A 19,128-nucleotide genomic window follows, 5' to 3' on the forward strand; every position below is an offset into this window, starting at 1 on the left:
TGCACCTTCCAGTGATTACCCACAGCTGGAGAAAATACAACACATTCCTGCATTTCACTGAACAGAAGAACTTAGTGACAAGACTTAGTGTGGGAACCCGGTGAGTTCTGGCGTCTGGGCGGATATGTTCAGTTAAAGGGAAGGGCAGTGGCTGAATCTGCTGAAAGCAAAGACAGGAAGTCATTCCGGGGAGGCAACCCAGTGTCGTCTCTTGTTGGTTCATCAAATAGTGTCGCTTCGAAATGGATTCATTTGGATTCACTCTCAGTCAGTCACACCAACAGCTCTGCCGTGGGATTAAACATGTTTAGGGGACCCCAGTCCCGATCTTTGTGCGTTTCTTCTGCCGCAAACAGTGTCTGGACATTGGAAACGAAGAGTAGTTCACACCCACCTTCAAACGGCTTTTCTCTTCGGAACGTCGACATACAGAAATCGCTACCATTGAAGTATTTATCACATATTCATGGAGAGGTAAGTCTGAGAAGGAAGCTATTCGGCCCATTTTCTCCATCTTGCTGGATTTTCTCCTACTTTCCATCACTTAATGTTGGTTCTTCAAGGACACAGAGAATTACCTGAAATCGGCGACCTTTCCTGCGATCTCGGGCAGTTATTTCAGACCTTGCAGCGCTGGGGGTAAATTTCCACTTACATTCAAGCCCTTTCCCCTTCCTCCTTTGCTGGGTTCGATCCCTCCGCTGCAGAAAATGTCTTCTCTTATTCTCTGAAGTAGTCTCGTGGAGTCGAGGATGACTCGTTTGCCTCCAGCTCTGTTGCTGAGGTCGACTTAGGATCCACAAATTCTGGCACAGGTGCATCAGAAGACACTGGGTTTGTCGGGTGAGGGAGAACTGCACGGAAGGTGCCCTTGCCGGAGATGTAAAGACTGGACTTTCTCGGTGTATTGTAGGATGTTCATTCTCCATTTTAACCAGTCAATGGGTCGGAATCAGTGTGGATGTTCAACTTCTTTAGACAAGGTTTTTAGAATATGACTAAATGTTTCGATGACGCTGGAGGGACTCAGCAGGCCAGGTAGCATCCGTGGAGAAAAGCAGGTGGTCAACGTTTAGGGTCAGTGCACTTCTTCAGGACTGACGATAGGAAAAAGGGGAAGCCCAATATATGGGAGGGAAAAGCAGAGCAGAGATCGGTGGACAGAAGAGGGGAGGCGGGGTGGGCACCGGGTGCTGATAGGTAGATGCAGGTAAGGTCACATGGTTGTGGAACGGAGTCTGAGTGAACACATGGCCGAGGAGCAGGAGAGCAGCGGAAATCGTTGAGGTGTAACAGAGAGACGGGGACTCATAAAGCTCCCGTCGAAGTGAGGAAGAAAACTTCTCCAAAGTGGGCATCCTTGAAGAGAGTTCGCAGTGGAGTAGGAACACAAGAGAAACAAAGGACTGCAGATTCTGGAGTCTAAATGAAAAACACGATGATGCTGGAGGAGCTCAGCAGGCCAGAGAGTATCCGTGGAGAAAAGCAGACTGTAAACGTTTCGGGTCAGGACTTCTTCAGGAATGAATATAGGACAAGGGAGGTTAATACAGGAGGTTAGTTCAGAAGGTTCAGTCACTAGGTATCCATGGAAAGGTTGTAAACTGGGTGCAAAATTGGCTGTGTGGGAGAAGACAGAGAGTGGTAGTGGATGATTGTTTCTCAGACTGGAGGCCTGTGACTAGTGGTGTGCCTCAGGGATCCGTGCTGGGGCCGTTGTTGTTTGTTGTCGATATCGATGATCTAGATTATAATGTGATAAATTGGATCAGCAAGTTTGCTGATGACACTAAGATTGGAGGCGTAGTGAACAGCGAGGAAGGCTTTCAAAGATTGCAGAGGGATCTGAACCAACTGTAAAAATGGGCCAGAAAATAGCAGATGGAATTTAATGCAGACAAGTGTGAGCTGTTGCATTTTGGAAGGACAAATCAAGGTAGGACATAAACAGTAAATGGTAGGGCACTGAGGAGTGCGGAGGAACAAATGGATCTGGGAGTTCACATACATCATTCCCTGAAAGTGGCGTCCCAGGTAGACAGGGTTGTAAGAAAGGCTTTTGGCATCCTGGCATTCATAAATCGAGTATAAGAGCTGGGATGTTATGGTGATGTTGTATATGTCATTGGTGAGGTCAAATTTGGAGTATTGCGTGAAGTTCTGGTCACCTATCGGCAGGATATCAGTAAGCTTGAAAGAGTGCAGAGGAGATTTACAAGAATGTTGCCGGGTCCTCAGGAGTTGAGTTGCAGGGGAAGATTGGACAGGTTAGGACTTTATTCCTTGGAGTGCAGAAGAATGAGGGGAGATTTGATAGAGGATTACAAAATTATGAGGGGCTAGACAAAGATAATGCGAGTAGGCTCTTTCCACCTAGATTAGGAGAGATAAGTACGAGAGGACGTGGCTTTAAGGTGAAAGGGGAAATGTTTAATGGGAACATTAGGGGGAACGTCTTCACTCAAAGAGTGGTGGGAGTGTGGAATGGGCTGCAATCTGATGTAGTAAATGCGGGCTCACTCTTAATTTTTAAGAATAAATTGGATAGATACATGGACGGGAGAGGTCTGGAAGGTTATGGACTCGGTGCAGGTAAATAGCAGAATAATGTTTCGGCACAGACTAGAAGGGCCTAATGGCCTGTTTTTTCTGTGCTGTAGTGTTCTATGGTTCTATGGTTCTAATATATAGGAGGGTAAAACAGAGCAGTAACAGGTGGCTGGAAGAGGGGAGGAGGGGTGGGCAGAGGGTGCTGATAGGTAGGTGCAGATATCGGGCAAACATCCGCTACGTTGTTTCGTTTCACATGTTCCCAGGGACTCTCCGAATCATGTTGTATTTCTTCCTGGTTGGCCCACTTGTTCTGTTGTTTCCCATCTAATCAGACCTGGCATTTGCAACTGTGTAAACTTGTCCTTCGAATCTAAGACCATTGTTACCTTTATTTTAAATGTGCCTTTATATCTTTATTTCTCACAGGAATATTTAGTTGACAATAATATTGAAATCTTGCTTCAAATGTCTATCGCTGCTTATCTAATACCTATCTCTTCACACAACTTACCTGCTGGAGGAACATTCCCTCTCGGGGCCATGGGGCGGGAGGGGGAGGCAATTGTTCCTCCAGCAGATTATTTGCTGCTTCCATATTCCATTATCTTCAGCTTTAGTTACTGCCTGCTGGTGTCGTTTAGTTTTCCCTTTCAATTGGTTGGACCTCCAACTCCATGTAAAGTTCTATCATATTGTGAGCAAAATTTCCCAAAGGATCCTTAACTAACATATTACAAATTAATCCCATATTAACAAAACAGGTCAAAAATAGATTGTCGAAAGTAGTTTGCTCTCTGATTGGACCCATGGAGTTTTGTTTGAGCAGCTCATTTCAAACTCAGTCCATGAACATAACTTCAAGGCGATTTTTGACCATTTGACTTGTTCAAATGAAACGAACATTAATGTTACCCATGCCTTTGCATTAGATTTACTGCGGATCCCCTTCACTTCGTGTTTGTTATTCCTTTTGAGGGCCTATTGACTTCTCTCACTAATGTTTTCCGTTGGCATATTGTATACAAACAGATTCTATTTCCTACTATTCCGAGAGAACTTTCCTTCCAACTTTCATACATACTGCCACTCTTCCCTCCGAAACAAAACCTCTGCAGCATTTTGAGGATGTAGCCTACAGAATTTGTTGGGAATATACCTAGACATTCAGAATATCCTTAATTAGTTGCCGCATCGGCGGGTCCTGTGCAAAATTAAAGCATATGGGATTGAGAAAATATATTAGTATAGACTGAAAATTGATTGACAGGAAGGAAATAGAGAACAGCAATAAAGGATCGTTTATTTTCCAGGCAGGAGAAAATTCCGAAAGCGAAGCGTCTCGATCCCAAGTGTCCATTGTCCGTTTCCCTCCAAAGATGCTACCTGACCCGTTGTGTTCCTCCAGCAGTTTGATTCCAGAATCTGCAGTCTTTTGTGTCTGCAGGCGTCAATGCTTGGGCCCCAGATATTCAGGGAAACATATCAATGATTGGGATGAGGGAACTAAACGTAACATTTCCATGGTTACAAACGAAACAAAGCTGGGTGGGGTTGGGAAGTGGTGAAAATTGACTCCAATGTGCATCAGATTAGTTTTGCGAGAATTCGTGGTCAAATGGAATTCAACAGACAAATGTGAGTTTACCTACTTCGGTTCGCAATGCAACCTGACAGATTGTAACCGAAACGGTGATATATTGGAAAAAGGGAAAGTTCAACGAGCACAGCATGTCCCAGGGCCGCTTCTTCACGCAGGATCTGGTGGGTATATGGAAGGAGCTGCCGAACGAAGCTGTAGAGGCGGGTGTAGTAACAAAGTTTAAAAGACTTTTGGACGTTAACATGAATGGAAAATATTTAGAGGGATATGGGCTAAACACAAGCAAACCGGACTTGCTCGGATAGACATGTTAGTCAACATGGACGGACTGTAAAACTGGCAACACAGAACAGTACAGCACAGGAACAGGCCCTTCGGCCAACGATGTCTGTGCCGAATTGAATAAATATCTTTTTCATGGACATGATCTGTATCCCTCCATTCCTTGCACAGTTATGTGTCTATCTAACAGGCTCTCAAATACCACTATCGCATCTGCTTTCACCACAAACCCTGGCAGCGTATTCCAGGCACAAACCACTCTCTGTATAAAGAACTTGCACGGAACATCTCCTTCGAAAGTTCCCCCTCTCATTTTAAATGCATGGACTCCAGTATTTGACATTTCTACCATGGGGAATAAATTCTATCTATGCCTTTAATGATTGTACCAACGTCTATCAGATCTTCCCTCGGTCTCCAACTCTCCAGAGAAAACAACTTAAGTGTCTCCAACCTCTCCTTATAGCTCATAACCTCGAATCCAGGCTACATCCTGGTAAACATCTTCTGCACCTTTTCCAAAACCTCCACATGCTTCCTGTAATGGGGCGACCAGAACTGCACACAATACTCCATGTGCGGCCGAACCGAAGTTTTATAGAGCTGCAACATCCTTATTTTCAAATCCCTAGCAATAAAGGCATGCATGCCGTGCACCTTCTTTACCACCCTATCTACTTGCGTGGCCATTTTCAAGGAGCTGTAGGCTTGAACCCCAAGTTCCCTCTGAATAACAATGCTGTTGATGGCCCTGCCTTACATTTGCTGTTGATGGCCCTCCCTTACATTTCATCCCGCAACGTGCAGCACTTCACAAGTACGCGGATTAAATTCCATTTGCCACTTCTCAGTTCTATATATATAACTGATCTCTATTCTGCTGTATCATTTGACAGCCCTCTACACTGTCTTCAAAAACACCAATCTTTACGTCTTCTACAGACTTAATAACCCACCCATCTGCACGTTCATCCACTGATTTCTATGTATAATCACAAGCAACAGACGCCCCAGCACCGTTCCCTGCGGAACACCAGTGGTCACAGACCTGTAACCACAACAACAACCTTCCTTAACTACTCTCTGACTTTAATTGTCAAGCCAATTCTGAATACAAGCGACGTGGATCCCGTGCATATCAATCTTCTGGATCTACCTGCCATGAGGGACCTTGTTAAATGCCTTCCTAAAGTCCACGCAGACAACATCCTCTTCTCTACCCTCAGTAATCACCTTCCTCAGATCCTCAAAAAAACAATCAAGTTTGCAACACATGACCTACCCCTTACAAAGCCATGCTGACGGGATTCGGTCGAATGTCCTGTTTCCGTGTGGTATAACTCCATAACTCGATGGTACACAAGACCTGGGTGCCGTGCCTGCACGTGTTCAGGTGCAGAAGGCTGTTAGGCAGACAATTGGTAACGTTGGTTTTCATTGTAACAGGATCAAGGGACAGGAACACAGCTGCATGGACAGGCCCTGGTGAAACCACATCTGACGCCCTCAAACGGGAAAGGGTGCAAAAAAGCTTGATGAGGATGTTACCCGGATTGGAGGGCTTGAGTTGCAAGGAGAGGATGGATAGACAGGTGCATTAGTATCGAAGGATATGGGCCATATGACGGGAAATGGGATGAGCTCAGGTCGGCAACTTGGTCGGAATGGGTGAGTGGGGCCGAGGGGTTTGTTTTTATGCTGTATAACTCTATGTCTCTGCGGCTGGTGCAAGAAGAAGGCGAGGAAGGTTAAGTTCAGCTTTGCGATGTGCTTGTTATAAGAACATAAGAAACAAAGACGCCAGGAGGCCACTCGGCCGCCATAAGAGTGTTCTGTCACAGTGGAAGATAATTGATGATTTTATTTTAACTTTGCCCCACTTGTTTCTTGTTTGCTTAATGCCCAATAATTCTCTGGCGCAGTCTTAATGTATGAGCCTCTGTACAGTTTGATTTCAGTAACGACGTTAAATCAGGACGACAGATTGTGTGAAGACTAATCTGCCGAGTAACATAAAATCTAATTGATGCGTTTGGGAGACGATGTAAGGCTTTAACAAGATACATGGGAAAATTATTTCTATTGGTGGGCGGCCTGGTTTTCCCCTGGGTGCTCCGGTTTTCTTCCCCGCCCGAAAGATGTGTCGGTTCGTAGATTACGTGGCCGCTGTAAATGATTCCCATTTTGTCGTGGGTCGTGGAATCTTGAGAGGAACGGGAAGAGTTGATGGCAATACGAGAGAATAAAATGCTGTTAGTGTAGAATTTGTATAAATGTGTGACTGAATTCGACGCACAGAATGGCTTCTTTCTGCGCTGTATGAACCTGCTGCATCTAAACAGCAGCCAATAATTTAAAATATTTAACTGAAATAAGTGCATTTGCTTTAACTTACACTCATTTTTCATTTATGGATTACCCATGCAAATGGTCAGAGTGGACGCAGTAATCCAGAGTCCACGGCTACCAGGGAGAACCCTCATTTAGCACTCTCTTAGAGTCTTTATCGGAGGTCTCCACAATACAAAGAAGCAGGCATCAATGTATACCGTTCTTGTCACGCACACTTAATCAATGCGGCTACACAAGTTTCGATCAGGCGCCTAAGACACAAAGACAAACATTACACTCATTGTTTAGGATAATTGGTTTACAATTAAGTTTCGGACACAGTAATTACCACCTGGTCTTGAATCAGGGGCTGGCGTGGTATTTTTTTCATTAGTTGTATGTACGGTCAGAATTTCTTAACCCTTTGCTTTCTAAGTACAATGTTCCGAACCCCTACCCTCTCCAACAATATAATAGGAATCGGGAATCGGATAGAGTGAGGTATCACAAGCAAAGCTGTTCTATTTTCCAATAAACAAGCATTCAACTGATGAATCTGTTATGAGATTCTCTGCTTAAATATAACATTCATGGACCAGAAACAACTGTGTCAGAGGAGCTCAGCTATCCCGAGTAATAATTATTTGTCCAAGTGAAACAAATGGATATTTTACTGCGCTCTTATTCTGCCCTCTAAACTTCGACTGGGTTACTCCATAAATAAAGGTGTTTGTGCAGCAACTTACAGTCAACATCATAAATGAGACGCTGAAATATGTATGTGGAATGAGTATAGTTTTTGGGATCTGTTTGTGAAATTATGTGGTAGAGGAAGTTGATGACGTAAGGCAACCACAAAAGAATGAAGTTCCCGGTTACGGCGAAGAGTAAGATCACGGACTTCCTTCTACTCTCCATCTCCGGGTCACTCCGATTCTCTTCTGTTCTCTGACCCCTCAGTCTCTTACGGATTTGACTCAACACTAAAATGTTCCTGACTGTCAGAGCATTGAGCAACAGGATTAAAGCGAATGGGAACAGAGGTGTTAAGAATTTATCAAGCCAATCAAATACCACCCATGCAAGCTCAGTGTAATACCTTGGCTTTCCATTACAACCCCACGGGATATTGTCGATTATCTCCTCATGTTCAAACATAGAGTAGAAGGGAATATTTTTGAAACAAAACAACACACAGGTGGTTGCAAGGACTGTAGCTGCAGTTTTCTCTGTACAATATTTCGTTTCCAATTTATCGCAACAAATCGCGATAAAACGATCGAATGAGAACGCGACGGTGAACCAGACTGTAAAATCCGGTCGCGGAGAAGAATACGGCTATTGTACTGCACACAGGGGTTATGTCTCGGACAGATCCAGGCAGATAATAAGGAATGACCTCCAAAAGATGACGGCAGGTAAAATGGACAGTAGGTTCGCCGCTGCCATGGCAACTAGGTATCGAGATAGTGCAAACGGAGAGGTCACATTTCCCCACGGGACAGAATCACGATCGCCATTAGAGATTAACTGTAAAGAAGGAAAAACAATGAACTAGATATTTTCTGGTTATTTAGAGACACAAGAGACTTCAGATGCTGGAATTTGGAGCAAAAAGGAACAAACTGTTGGAGGAACTCAGCGGGAAAGGCAGAATCTGTGAATGGAAATGGACGGTCGATGTTTTGAGTCGAGACCATTCATTTGGCCGGAAGGAGTGGAGGGGAGATGGCCACTATAAAGGGGTTATTGGAAGGGATGGGTCGAGAGGCTGGCCAGCGATAAGTGAGGAGGGGTGATTGGCAGATGGGATCAGGTGGGAAAGGACGGTTGGCAACAGTTTACAGAGGCTGGGAGATGAGAGGTGGGGGCATCAAATGTCTTCAGACGGTGGAATCTGATAGGAGAGCAAGGTGAAGCATGGAGCCAAGTAAGTGCAGTGAGGTGGGCAGATGGGAACACTGAAGAAGGGGACCCAGTGGGAGGGTTGAGTCGCTCATGGGCAGGTGGAGCAGGCGAAGGAGGGGAAACTAACGGGGTGACGGGGACTTCTGAGGTTGGAAAGGCGTGTGTATCCGAGAGGATCTATGTAAGATCAGGAGGAGAGAGAAAGGGAAAGAGATGGGGAAGCAGGTTATCTGAAATTGGAGATTCAATGCCCATGCCGTTGGGTTGTAGACGACCCGGGGGATATGAGGTCCTGTCCTCCGTTCGTGCTTGGCCTCACCCTGGCAGTGGAGGACGCCGAGGACAGACAGGTCGGCGCGCGGGTGGAAAGGTGGAAACCGGCAGCTCCAGTTGGCCATTGCGGACAAGATCGTAGCTGCTTGGTCAAGCGGCCGCCCAGTTTCCTCTTGGTCTCACTGATGTAGAAGAGGGCCGCATCTAGAGCATCGACCACCTTAGATAAGTTGCATGTGAATGTCTGCCTCACCTGGACGGGCCGTTTATACCTCTGGTTGGCGGTGGGGAGGAGGTGTGGGGACAGACGTTACACCTTCTACCGTTGCAGGGGTAAGTACCTGTGGAGGGGGTAGGATGGGTGGGGATGGGGTTGGATCTGTGGGATGGGGTTGGATCGGTGGGAATGGATGATAAATTGTTCCTCACGGAAAGCAGAAAGGGCTCGGGATGTGAATTATATTGGGATCACCTTACAGCTGGCGAAATTATGTGCTGGCTGCGGAGGGTCGGAGGCTGAAATTTAAGGACCAAAGAAACTTCCGTCTCGGGGGCGGGAAGCTGAGTGACAGCAGTTCTGGTTGCATGTTCTGGTTCTATTTTTCCCGAAAATTGGTTTTGGGATGCTGTATGGCGACGTTCCCCACCACAGCCCCTCCCACGCCAACTCCCTCCCATTAACAACAGCAACATCAGTTTCAATTCGATTGCGGGGGGACTGGGAGAGCCAAACGAAGGCAGATAGCGGATTTCAGAATTGTAACATCACCGTCAGCTTCTGGTTCGATCCATTTTATGGATGAACAAACCAACTTGGTAAAAAAAAAGGCAGGTGAGGAATATTTTCTAATGACGAATGAGTGAAAGATCATTTTATTGGATGCCTGATAGTCGGCGGAGAATCGGTGTCCGAAGGTCCTTTTACCGTTCTCCGTGGCAATGAATAACTCATCAGTGATTTAATTCTCTTTGCAAAAGCATCAATGAAAGTTAATGTACAAATCCAGCAAGGAACTGAGCAGATAAATTCTATGTTGGTCATTATTATGACAAGAATTGACTATTTGGAGCATTGGGCTCAGTGCCGGTCGCCCACGATGGGAAGAATGTGGAAGCTTCAGAGAGGGTGCAGACGAGATTTACCAGGATGCGGCCTGGATCAGAGAGCATGCCTTATGAGGATAGGTTGAGCGAGCTAGAGCTTTTGTTTTTGGAGAGAAGGAGGATGAGAGGTGAATTTATAGAGGTGTACAAGATGATAAGAGCCATAGATGGAGTGAACAGTCAGAGACATTTTCCCAGGGCGTAAATGGCGCACACGAGGGAGCATAATTTTAATACGATTGGAGGAAGATATAAGGACAATGTCAGAGATAAGCTTTTTTAACACAGAGAGCGGTGGGTGCGTAGAACTGCCGGCAGAGCTTGTGGGGGTCGATACATTAGGGACATTTAAGAGACTCTTAGATAGCCACATGAATGATATAGAAATGGAGGGTTCTGTGAGAAGGAAGGGTTAGATAGACATTAGAGCAGGATAAAGTGTCGGCACAACATCGTAGGCCGAAGGGCCTGAACTGTACTGTAATGTTCTATGTTCAGTCATGAATACATCTCACTGAAATTGTGAAGAGCCCTTGTTACGTCAACGAGGACTATTATCTGCGGATCTGTCTTGATATTCCCTAGTAACTTTCAAGAGATAAAGGGCAACAGTGTCTGCATGTTCGGAAAGTATCTGTTCCACCTTTGACAGGGGTCGCCACTTTCATTCCGCTGGGCCATCAAACAGGAACAGCCCCTTCTGCCCACCATGTTGGGATGAACCAGTTAATCAGGCAATTGCAAGCCGAACTAAACTAATCCCTTCTGCTGACACAAGGCCCATATCCACCCATTATCTCCCTATTCATGTGCATATCCAAGAGCCTCTTCAACGCCTCTATCATATTTGCTTCCGCTCCCATTCCTGGCAGCACAAACCAGGTACCCAGCGCGTTCTTCGTGAAATCGTTTCTCCGCACATTTCTGAATTTGCTCCCTCACCTTAAGCCATTTTTATATATCACACACAACAGGGGTGCCAGTAGGATGGCAGCGGATCACCACTAGTCACGGACCTCCAGCCTTAATATATCCCATCTACCACGACTCTCAGTGGGAATGTGTGTATGGATCCGTAAGAAATAGCATAGGTACTTAATGAATACTTTACATCAGTATTCACTATGTAAAAGGATCTTGGTGATTGTAGTGAAGACCTTGCAGCAGGCTGTAAAACGTGAGAATATTGATATTAACAAAGAGGATGTGCTGCAGCTTTGGAAAGCATCGTTGTATACGTTGCCGGGACCAGCTGCGATGCACCCCAGGCTACTGTGGGAGGCGAGGGAGAAGATTGCTGACGGTCTGGCGATGATCTTTGCATCATCAATGGGGACGGGAGGGGTTCCGGAGGATTGGAGAGTTGCAGTTGTTGTTCCTTTATTCAAGAATGGAAGTAGAGATAGCCCAGGACATTATAGACCAGTGAGTCTTACCTCAGTGGTTGGTAAGCTGATGGAGAAGATCCTGAGAGGCAGGATTAATGAACATTTGGAGAGGTATAATATGATTAGGAATAGTCAGCATGGCTTTGTCAAGGGTAGGTCCTGCCTGACGAGCCTGATTGAATTTTTTGAGGATGTGAATACACACGTTGATGAAGGAAGAGCGGTAGATGTAGTATATATGGATTTTAACAGGGCATTTGATAAGGAACCCCATGCAAGGCTTATTGAGAAAGTAAGGAGGCATGGGATCAAAGGGGACATTGCTTTGTGGATCTGGAACTGGCTGGCCCACAGAACGCAAAAAGTGGTTGTTGAAGGGTCATATTCTGGCATGGAGGTCGGCGACCAGTGGTGTGCCTCAGGGTTCTGTTCTGGGACCCCTTACTCTTCGTGATGTTTATAATTTCCTGGATGAGGAAGCGGAAGGTTGAGTTGGTAAGTTTGCGGATGACCCTAAGGTTGTGGATAGTTTGGAGGACAGGTATAGGTTACAGCGGGACATAGATAGGATGCAAAATTGGGCCGAGAAGTGGCAGGTGCAGTTCAACCCACATAAGTGTGAAGTGGTTAATTTTGGTAGGTCAAATATGATGGCAGAATATAGTATTATTGGTAAGACTCTTGGCAGTGTGGACGATCAGAGGTATCTTGGGGTCAGAGTCCATAGGACGCTCAAAGCAGCTGCACAGGTTGACTCTGTGGTTAAGAAAGCATATGGTGTATTGTCCTTCATCAATCGTGGAATTGAATTTAGGAGCCGAGAGGTAATGTTGCAGCTATACAGATCCCTGGTCAGACCCCACTTGGAGTATTGTGCTCAGTTCTGTTCACCTCATTACAGGAAGGATGAGGAAGCCATAGACAGGGTGCAGACGAGATTTACAAGGACGCTGCCTGGGATTGGGGAGCATGTCTTATGGAAGCAGGTTGAGTGAACTCGGCCTTTTCTCCTTCGAGCGACGGAGGATGGGAGGTGACCTCGATAGAGGTGTATAAGATGATAAAGGCATTGATCGTGCGGATAGTCAGAGGCATTTTGCCAGGGCTGAAATGGTTGCCACAAGGTGACACAGGTTAATGTGCTGGGGAGTAGGTACAGAGGAGAATGTCAGGGGTACGTTTTTTTACTCAGAGGAGTTCAGTGCGTGGAATGGGCTGCCGCAACGGTGGTGGAGGGTTCATTTAAGAGACTCTTGGATAGGTACATGGAACTTAGAAAAATAGAGGGGCTATGGGTAAGCCTAGTAATTTCTAAGGTAGGGACATGTTGGGTACAAATTTGTGGGCCGAAGGGCCTGTATTGTGCTGTAGGTTTTCTATGTTTCTATGTTTCTCATATGGGCAAGCCAATTCTGAATCCAAATACCCAAGTCATCGTGGATCCCATGCATCTCAGTCTTCTGGATCAGCCTTCCATGAGGGACCTTGTCAAACGCCTTACTATAATTCATGCAGAGAACATCCTAAGCTCTACCTTCATAAATCACCTTCGTCATATCCTTTAAAAAACTCAATCAAGTTCTTAAGACACAACTTGCTCCGCACAAATTCATGCTGACTGTCCCGAATTTGGTCAGGCCTTTCCAAATGCTCTTAAATCCTATCCAGAAGAATCATTTCCAATAGCTTTCCTATCACTGACGTGAGACTCACCAGTCACTAGTGTCCAGATTCCCACAATGAAGGTTTGCCTTCTGTGAAAAAACTAAGGACACCGGACATCCCCATAAGGCAGAGTAAAATATAAAACAAGATCGTAGTCAGTCCAGAATGAAGATAAGAAATGGGTGTAATTCGATTCGTTGGAGAAATGGAAAGTCAAATTGCATTTACTTAATACAAGTTGCAAGAAGGGTAGGGGCGGCAATAAAACATTTCACAGCGCACAACCTTCAGTCCCGACCATGGGTTGTAATGTACTGGTGGTGTTGCAGTATTGATTTAGGAGTGCATGATTGCTTTCATTGGGGTGAGTATACAAGAAGGCACTTAGGAGTTCATATGGGTAGAGTTTCAGAACAAAAGGGGGTAAATCGTTTTGCTGGATTTTTAGACCAACCTCATAAAACTTAGCAGGTGCTGGCAGGAGCGGAAACTGAGCGGCACAATAGGGATTGAGTCATGCAGAATGTATTTCCCAGCAAGCTATTCCCATCTTCCCGCGTTTGGCCCATATCCCTCTAAACCTCTCCTGTCCATGTACTTATCTGGATGGATTTTAAACGTTGCCAATGTGCCCGCCTTAACCATCGTTTCTGGCAGCTCATTCAAATACTCACGCCCACCCCCTTTGCGTGAAGAAGCTGCCCCTGGTGTCCCTTTGAAATCTCTCACCTCTGATCTTAAACCTATGCCCACATGTTTTTAGTACTACCTCCCTGGGTTAAAGACCAAGTGCTCTCACTCTGTCGTGATAGAGGGCGGCACGGGAGTGTAGCGGTTACAGCGCCAGCGACCACGCCTTCAATTCCCACTGCTGTCTGTAAGGAGTTTGTACGTTCTTCCCGTATGACTGCGTGGGTTTTCCCCTGGTGCTCTAGTTGCCTCCCTCATTCCAAAGATTAGGAGCTCTGATCGTGCTATGTTGGCGCCACAAGCGTGGCGACACTTGCGGGCTGCCCCCAGCACATTCGTAGTAACGCACAAAGATGTTTTTCGATATACATGCGACTAATGAGTAAAGATCGTATCTTATATACCTCTCTCAGGTCACCCCTCAATCTCCTACTCGCCAGGGAATGTAATCCTACTCTACGCAACCTCTCCTTGTAACTCAGGCCCCAAGATCAGGCAACATCCCGGTAAATCTTTTCTGCACTCTTTCCAGTTCAATACATCTTTCATACAACAGGTTGACCAAAACTGTACACAGTACTCCAACTGAGGCCTCACCACGTCTTACATAACTTCAGCATAAGTTCCCAATTCTTAGACTGAATGCCCTGACTGAGGAAGGCTACTGTGCCAAAAGTCTTCTACACCACCCTATCTACTGAGACGCCGCTTTCAACGAACTATGCATTTGCACTCCGAGGTCCCTTTATTCCACAACTTTTAAAAACGTTTTTTTTTGCATCTGTGTACTCACCAAAATCTTCATCTTGCATTCACTTATGCTGACAACTTTTGACGGTTATGTAGTTAATTACTGTTATTTTCCCGCCACGTATTGGATGGCAATCTTCCGGTGATCGAGTATCTGCAATACCCTTCAACACTGCAGCTGAATGTAAGATTATCAATCTTGGCGAAATTAAAATAAACACAGGTTTACTTAAAATGTGATATTCCTTTACCTGGGAGACGAATGATGGAAAGGCATGTGTAATAAATTACCTCAATCTCATAGAACATAGAACATAGAACAATTACAGCACAATTCAGGCCCTTCGGCCCACAAAGCTGTACTGAACATGTCCCTACCCTAGAAATTACTAGGCTTACCCATAGCCCTATATTTTACTCAGCATATACCTATCTAACAGTCTCTTGAAGGACCCTATCGTTTCAGCCTCCATCACCTTTTCCGGCAGCCCATTCCACGCACTCACCACTCTCTGAGTAAAAGCCTTACCCCTGACATCTCCTCTATATCTACTCCCCAGCACCTTAAACCTATGTCCTCTCGTGGCCACCAATTCAGCCCTGGGGAAAAGCCTCTGACTATCTACCCTATCAATACCTCACATCATCTTATACACCTCTGTCAGGTCCCCCTCATCCTCTGTCTCTCCAAGGAGAAAAGGCCGAGTTCCCTCAACCTGCTTTCATAAGGCATGCTCCGCGTTCCAGGCAGCATCCTTGTAAATCTCCTCTGCACCCTCTCTATGGCTTTCACATCGTTCCTGTAGTGAGGCGACCAGAACTGAGCACAATACTCCAAGTGGGGTCTGACGAGGGCCCTATACAGCTGCAACAATACTTCACGGCTCCTAAATTCAATTCCCCGATTGATGAAGGACAATACACCATATGCTTTCTTAACCACAGAGTCAACTTGTGCAGCTGCTTTGAGCGTCCTATGGACTCTGACCCCAAGATACCTCTGATCCTCCACACTGCCAAGAGTCCTACCATTAATACTATATTCCACCAACATCTCATTAAAGGTTTCTAACATTTCCGTTGGAAGGTGATGCCCACCGTTCTGAGGGAATCTCAGTGAATCAAAATATGAGGTAAAATATTCCTGCCGTCTGCAATTTATCTCAGGCTGATTCTTCATTGAGAATCGCGATTGCAACATCGGCCAAATAATTATTGAAAACAAAGGAAAGTTATGACAACACTGTTTTTAGGCCCTGGTTTTACAGAATAATTTAAAACTGAGTGAATCGGAAACCCCTGAAGACTTTGTTGTTGATCATATTAATTAGTAGTTGTTCAATCCTAGTTTGGAATTACCTTGTTTCCTCTGGTTTGGTATGTTGGTTTCCTGCACTCTGGTTGGCGATGTTTCTTGTTTCCCATGCCGGTTTGTGCTTCAGATATTTTTTACCGGCTCTTTCAGACAGAGTTTCACAGATTTATAGAGCGCAACTCCTCCATGCCAAACAAGTTGCCTACCCTGAGATTGTCATCTCGACCTACGTTTGACCCATATCCTTCTAAACCTTTCATATCGATGTACCTGTCTAAATACCTTTAAAACGCGGTGATTTTACCCGCCTCTTCTACTTCCTCTGGCAGCTCGTTCCATATTGCCAACACCCTGCGTGTGAAACAGTTGCCTCTCACGTCCTTTTTAAATATTCCCCTCCCTTAAAATGTATCAACTCTAGTTTTAGACTCCTTTACCCTCGGGAAAAAAGTCTGTGACAGTCGACCTTATCTGTGCACCTCATGATTTTATAAGGCTTTATGGGTATTCATTATTGTCTGCACCTTCTGTCGATCAGTTGAATGGCATCTCCCGGTGTCTTGGATTGCTGGCTTATTACATTTTATAGAGGGTCATTACCCTGATATTATAACTCTTTTTCTCCACACCTCAATTCATATTTCCAGCAAACTTTGTTTTTCAGTTTCACTACTGGAGTACGCATGTGTACGTTTGTACAGGAATGCTTGAATGCTACCACTCTGCGTAAGGGAATCATTAAACTTGTATTAATTGGGGAGGAAATCAGAATAGCTAAGCATGGAGAGAATGGAAAGGAACTAAGCGGCCGAATGAGAAACAAACCACGCGGGAGAAGGGCATCAGCATGGAAAACGAGCAGAGGCGAAATAAAGTCGGTATCCGAGGAGAAACAATTAAAATACTGGAGGGCGTTTATGTCAGCGGTGAGTCTCGGTGCAGTAACAGTCACGGGGGTGGAATTTGACGCTGGTGAAGGAACACAGGGACGAAATGAATGTGAATTAAATCACAAAACGCCTGAGCGATCAGAAAATCAGCGAGCGTCTGTGGAGGGAGAATAGGGGTTGATGTTTCAGGAACAAGCGGCCCCGGCTGAGATACGAAGTACAGCAGTTATCGAAAACTTGAAATAAAGGAGGATACAGCAAATATCATTCTTTGGAGTGAGAAAACAGGATTTCACGTTACGAAGCCAAGGTCCTAAACTTCCCGCCGCAGATTCAACAATGAATTTAACAATCACAGCTGCCCAGTTTGTTAACAGTTTGTACTTCCAGATTGGTACACAACGGACAGCTTCGTTTCCTTCAGATTTCCGATATCTGCCGAAACTCACGGTGACAGCGATGCTCGTTCTGTCCTCTTATTTCTCATTCTTCTGTCCCCCATTCATTTCCTTCTCGTCCCCGGGGATAATCAGCCGCTTCAACCCCACCCTATGACAGATATCCCCAGCGCTGTCGCAACCACCTCCACCCCCTATTGCAATGCAACTCAAATCATGTTTGACTTCAGTATTTTGTAGTTCTAATGAAATACCATTTCCTAAACCCCGATTTGTCTCCCCTCGTGTGCTGCCTGACCAGCTGAAAACTTCAAGCGTTTTCCATCTTTGACTCAGAATTCAAAAAATAGAACATAGAACTCTACAGCACATTACAGGTCCTTCGGCCTACAATGTTGTGCCGACATTTTATCTTGCTCTGAGATCCATCTAACCCTTCCGTCTCACAGATCACACCATTTTTCTTTCATTCATGTGTCTATCTAAGAGTCTCTCAAATGTCCCTAATGTATCTGACCCCACAACCTCTTCGGGCAGTGCGTTCCACACAACCACCACTCTGTGTAAAAAAAACCACACCTGACATCCCCCTTATACCTTCCTCCAATGACCTTAAAATTATGTCCCCTCTTGTTAGCCATTGACGCACTGGGAAAAAGTCTCTGACTGTCACTCAATCTATTGCCTCTTGTACACCTCTATCAAGTCACTTTCATCCTCCTTCTCTCCAAGGAGAAAAGCCCCAGCTCGCTCAACCTACCCTCAGAAGACATGCTCTCCAATGCAGGCAACACTCCTGGTAAATCTCCTCTGTGGAGCAGATTGTGGAGTTTTTCCTTTTTTTTGGATTCTTCCGTATAACCAATGGGAATGAATAAAAGAAGGCATGGTTATTGAACTTAGGGATATAACACATTGCAGGAGCATACCATTCGGCCCACCATGTCTGTGCCGTCCAGGGAAACAAATTCAACTCATCCCATCTGTAGTCATAGGGAGATAGAGCAATAGATTTTAAATTAAGTTTTACTTACAGCGTGGTAACAGGCCCTTCCAGTACAACAAGTCCGCGCCGCCCATTTTAAACCCAAATTAACTTACCCGTACGTCTTTTAAATACAGCGCGGTTACAGAGCCTTCTGCCCAACGAGTCCATGCCCAACCAGCTAGTCACAATTCCCTGAATTCGACAAATATCCCTCCAAACCCCGCCCTTCCCTGTACCAATCCAAGTGCTTCTTAAAATATACAATTGTACCAGCCTCAAGCACTTCCTCTGGCAGCTCGTTCCATACACCACCCTCCCTCTGCGTGAAACAGTTGCCCCTATTTTGAATCTTTCCCTTCTCATTCTAAATCTATGGCTCCTAGCTCCCCTACCCTGAGGGAAAGACTGTTACTATCCACCTTATCTATGCCTCATCATTTTAAACACTTCTATATGGTCGCCCTTCATTCTCCTACGTTTCAAGCAATAAAGACCTAGACTGGCCAATCCCTGTAACTCAGGCCCTCGAGACCTCCACGGCCATCTTCTCTGCACCACTTGTGGTTTAACCACGTATTTGCTATAATAAGGCGACCAAAATTGTACATATTACTCCAAGTGCGGCCTCTTGTCCGAAGATGGTCCAGATCTCTCCATTCCTTACCTATTCATATTTATGTCTGAATGTCTTTTAAATGTTGTTGTGGTATCTGCTTCCACTAGTTCCCTTGGTCAGAAATCCGGCCAACTACCACTTTCTGTGCAAAATCTCCTGAAGAGCAACCCTCCCCCCCCCCCCCCCCCCCCCCCCCCCCCCCCCCCCCCCCCCCCCCCCCCCCCCCCCACAGCCACGCTGAAGCTATGCGCTCCAGTATCCGACACCTTCACTCTGAAAAGACTCCCATCATCAGTGTGAAGTGGTTCATTTTGTTTGGTCAAATATGTTGGCGGAATATAATAGGACTCTTGGCAGTGCGGAGGATCAGAGGGATC

Source organism: Pristis pectinata, chromosome 42, assembly GCF_009764475.1.
Source record: "Pristis pectinata isolate sPriPec2 chromosome 42, sPriPec2.1.pri, whole genome shotgun sequence".
In the NCBI taxonomy this organism is placed as follows: domain Eukaryota; kingdom Metazoa; phylum Chordata; class Chondrichthyes; order Rhinopristiformes; family Pristidae; genus Pristis; species Pristis pectinata.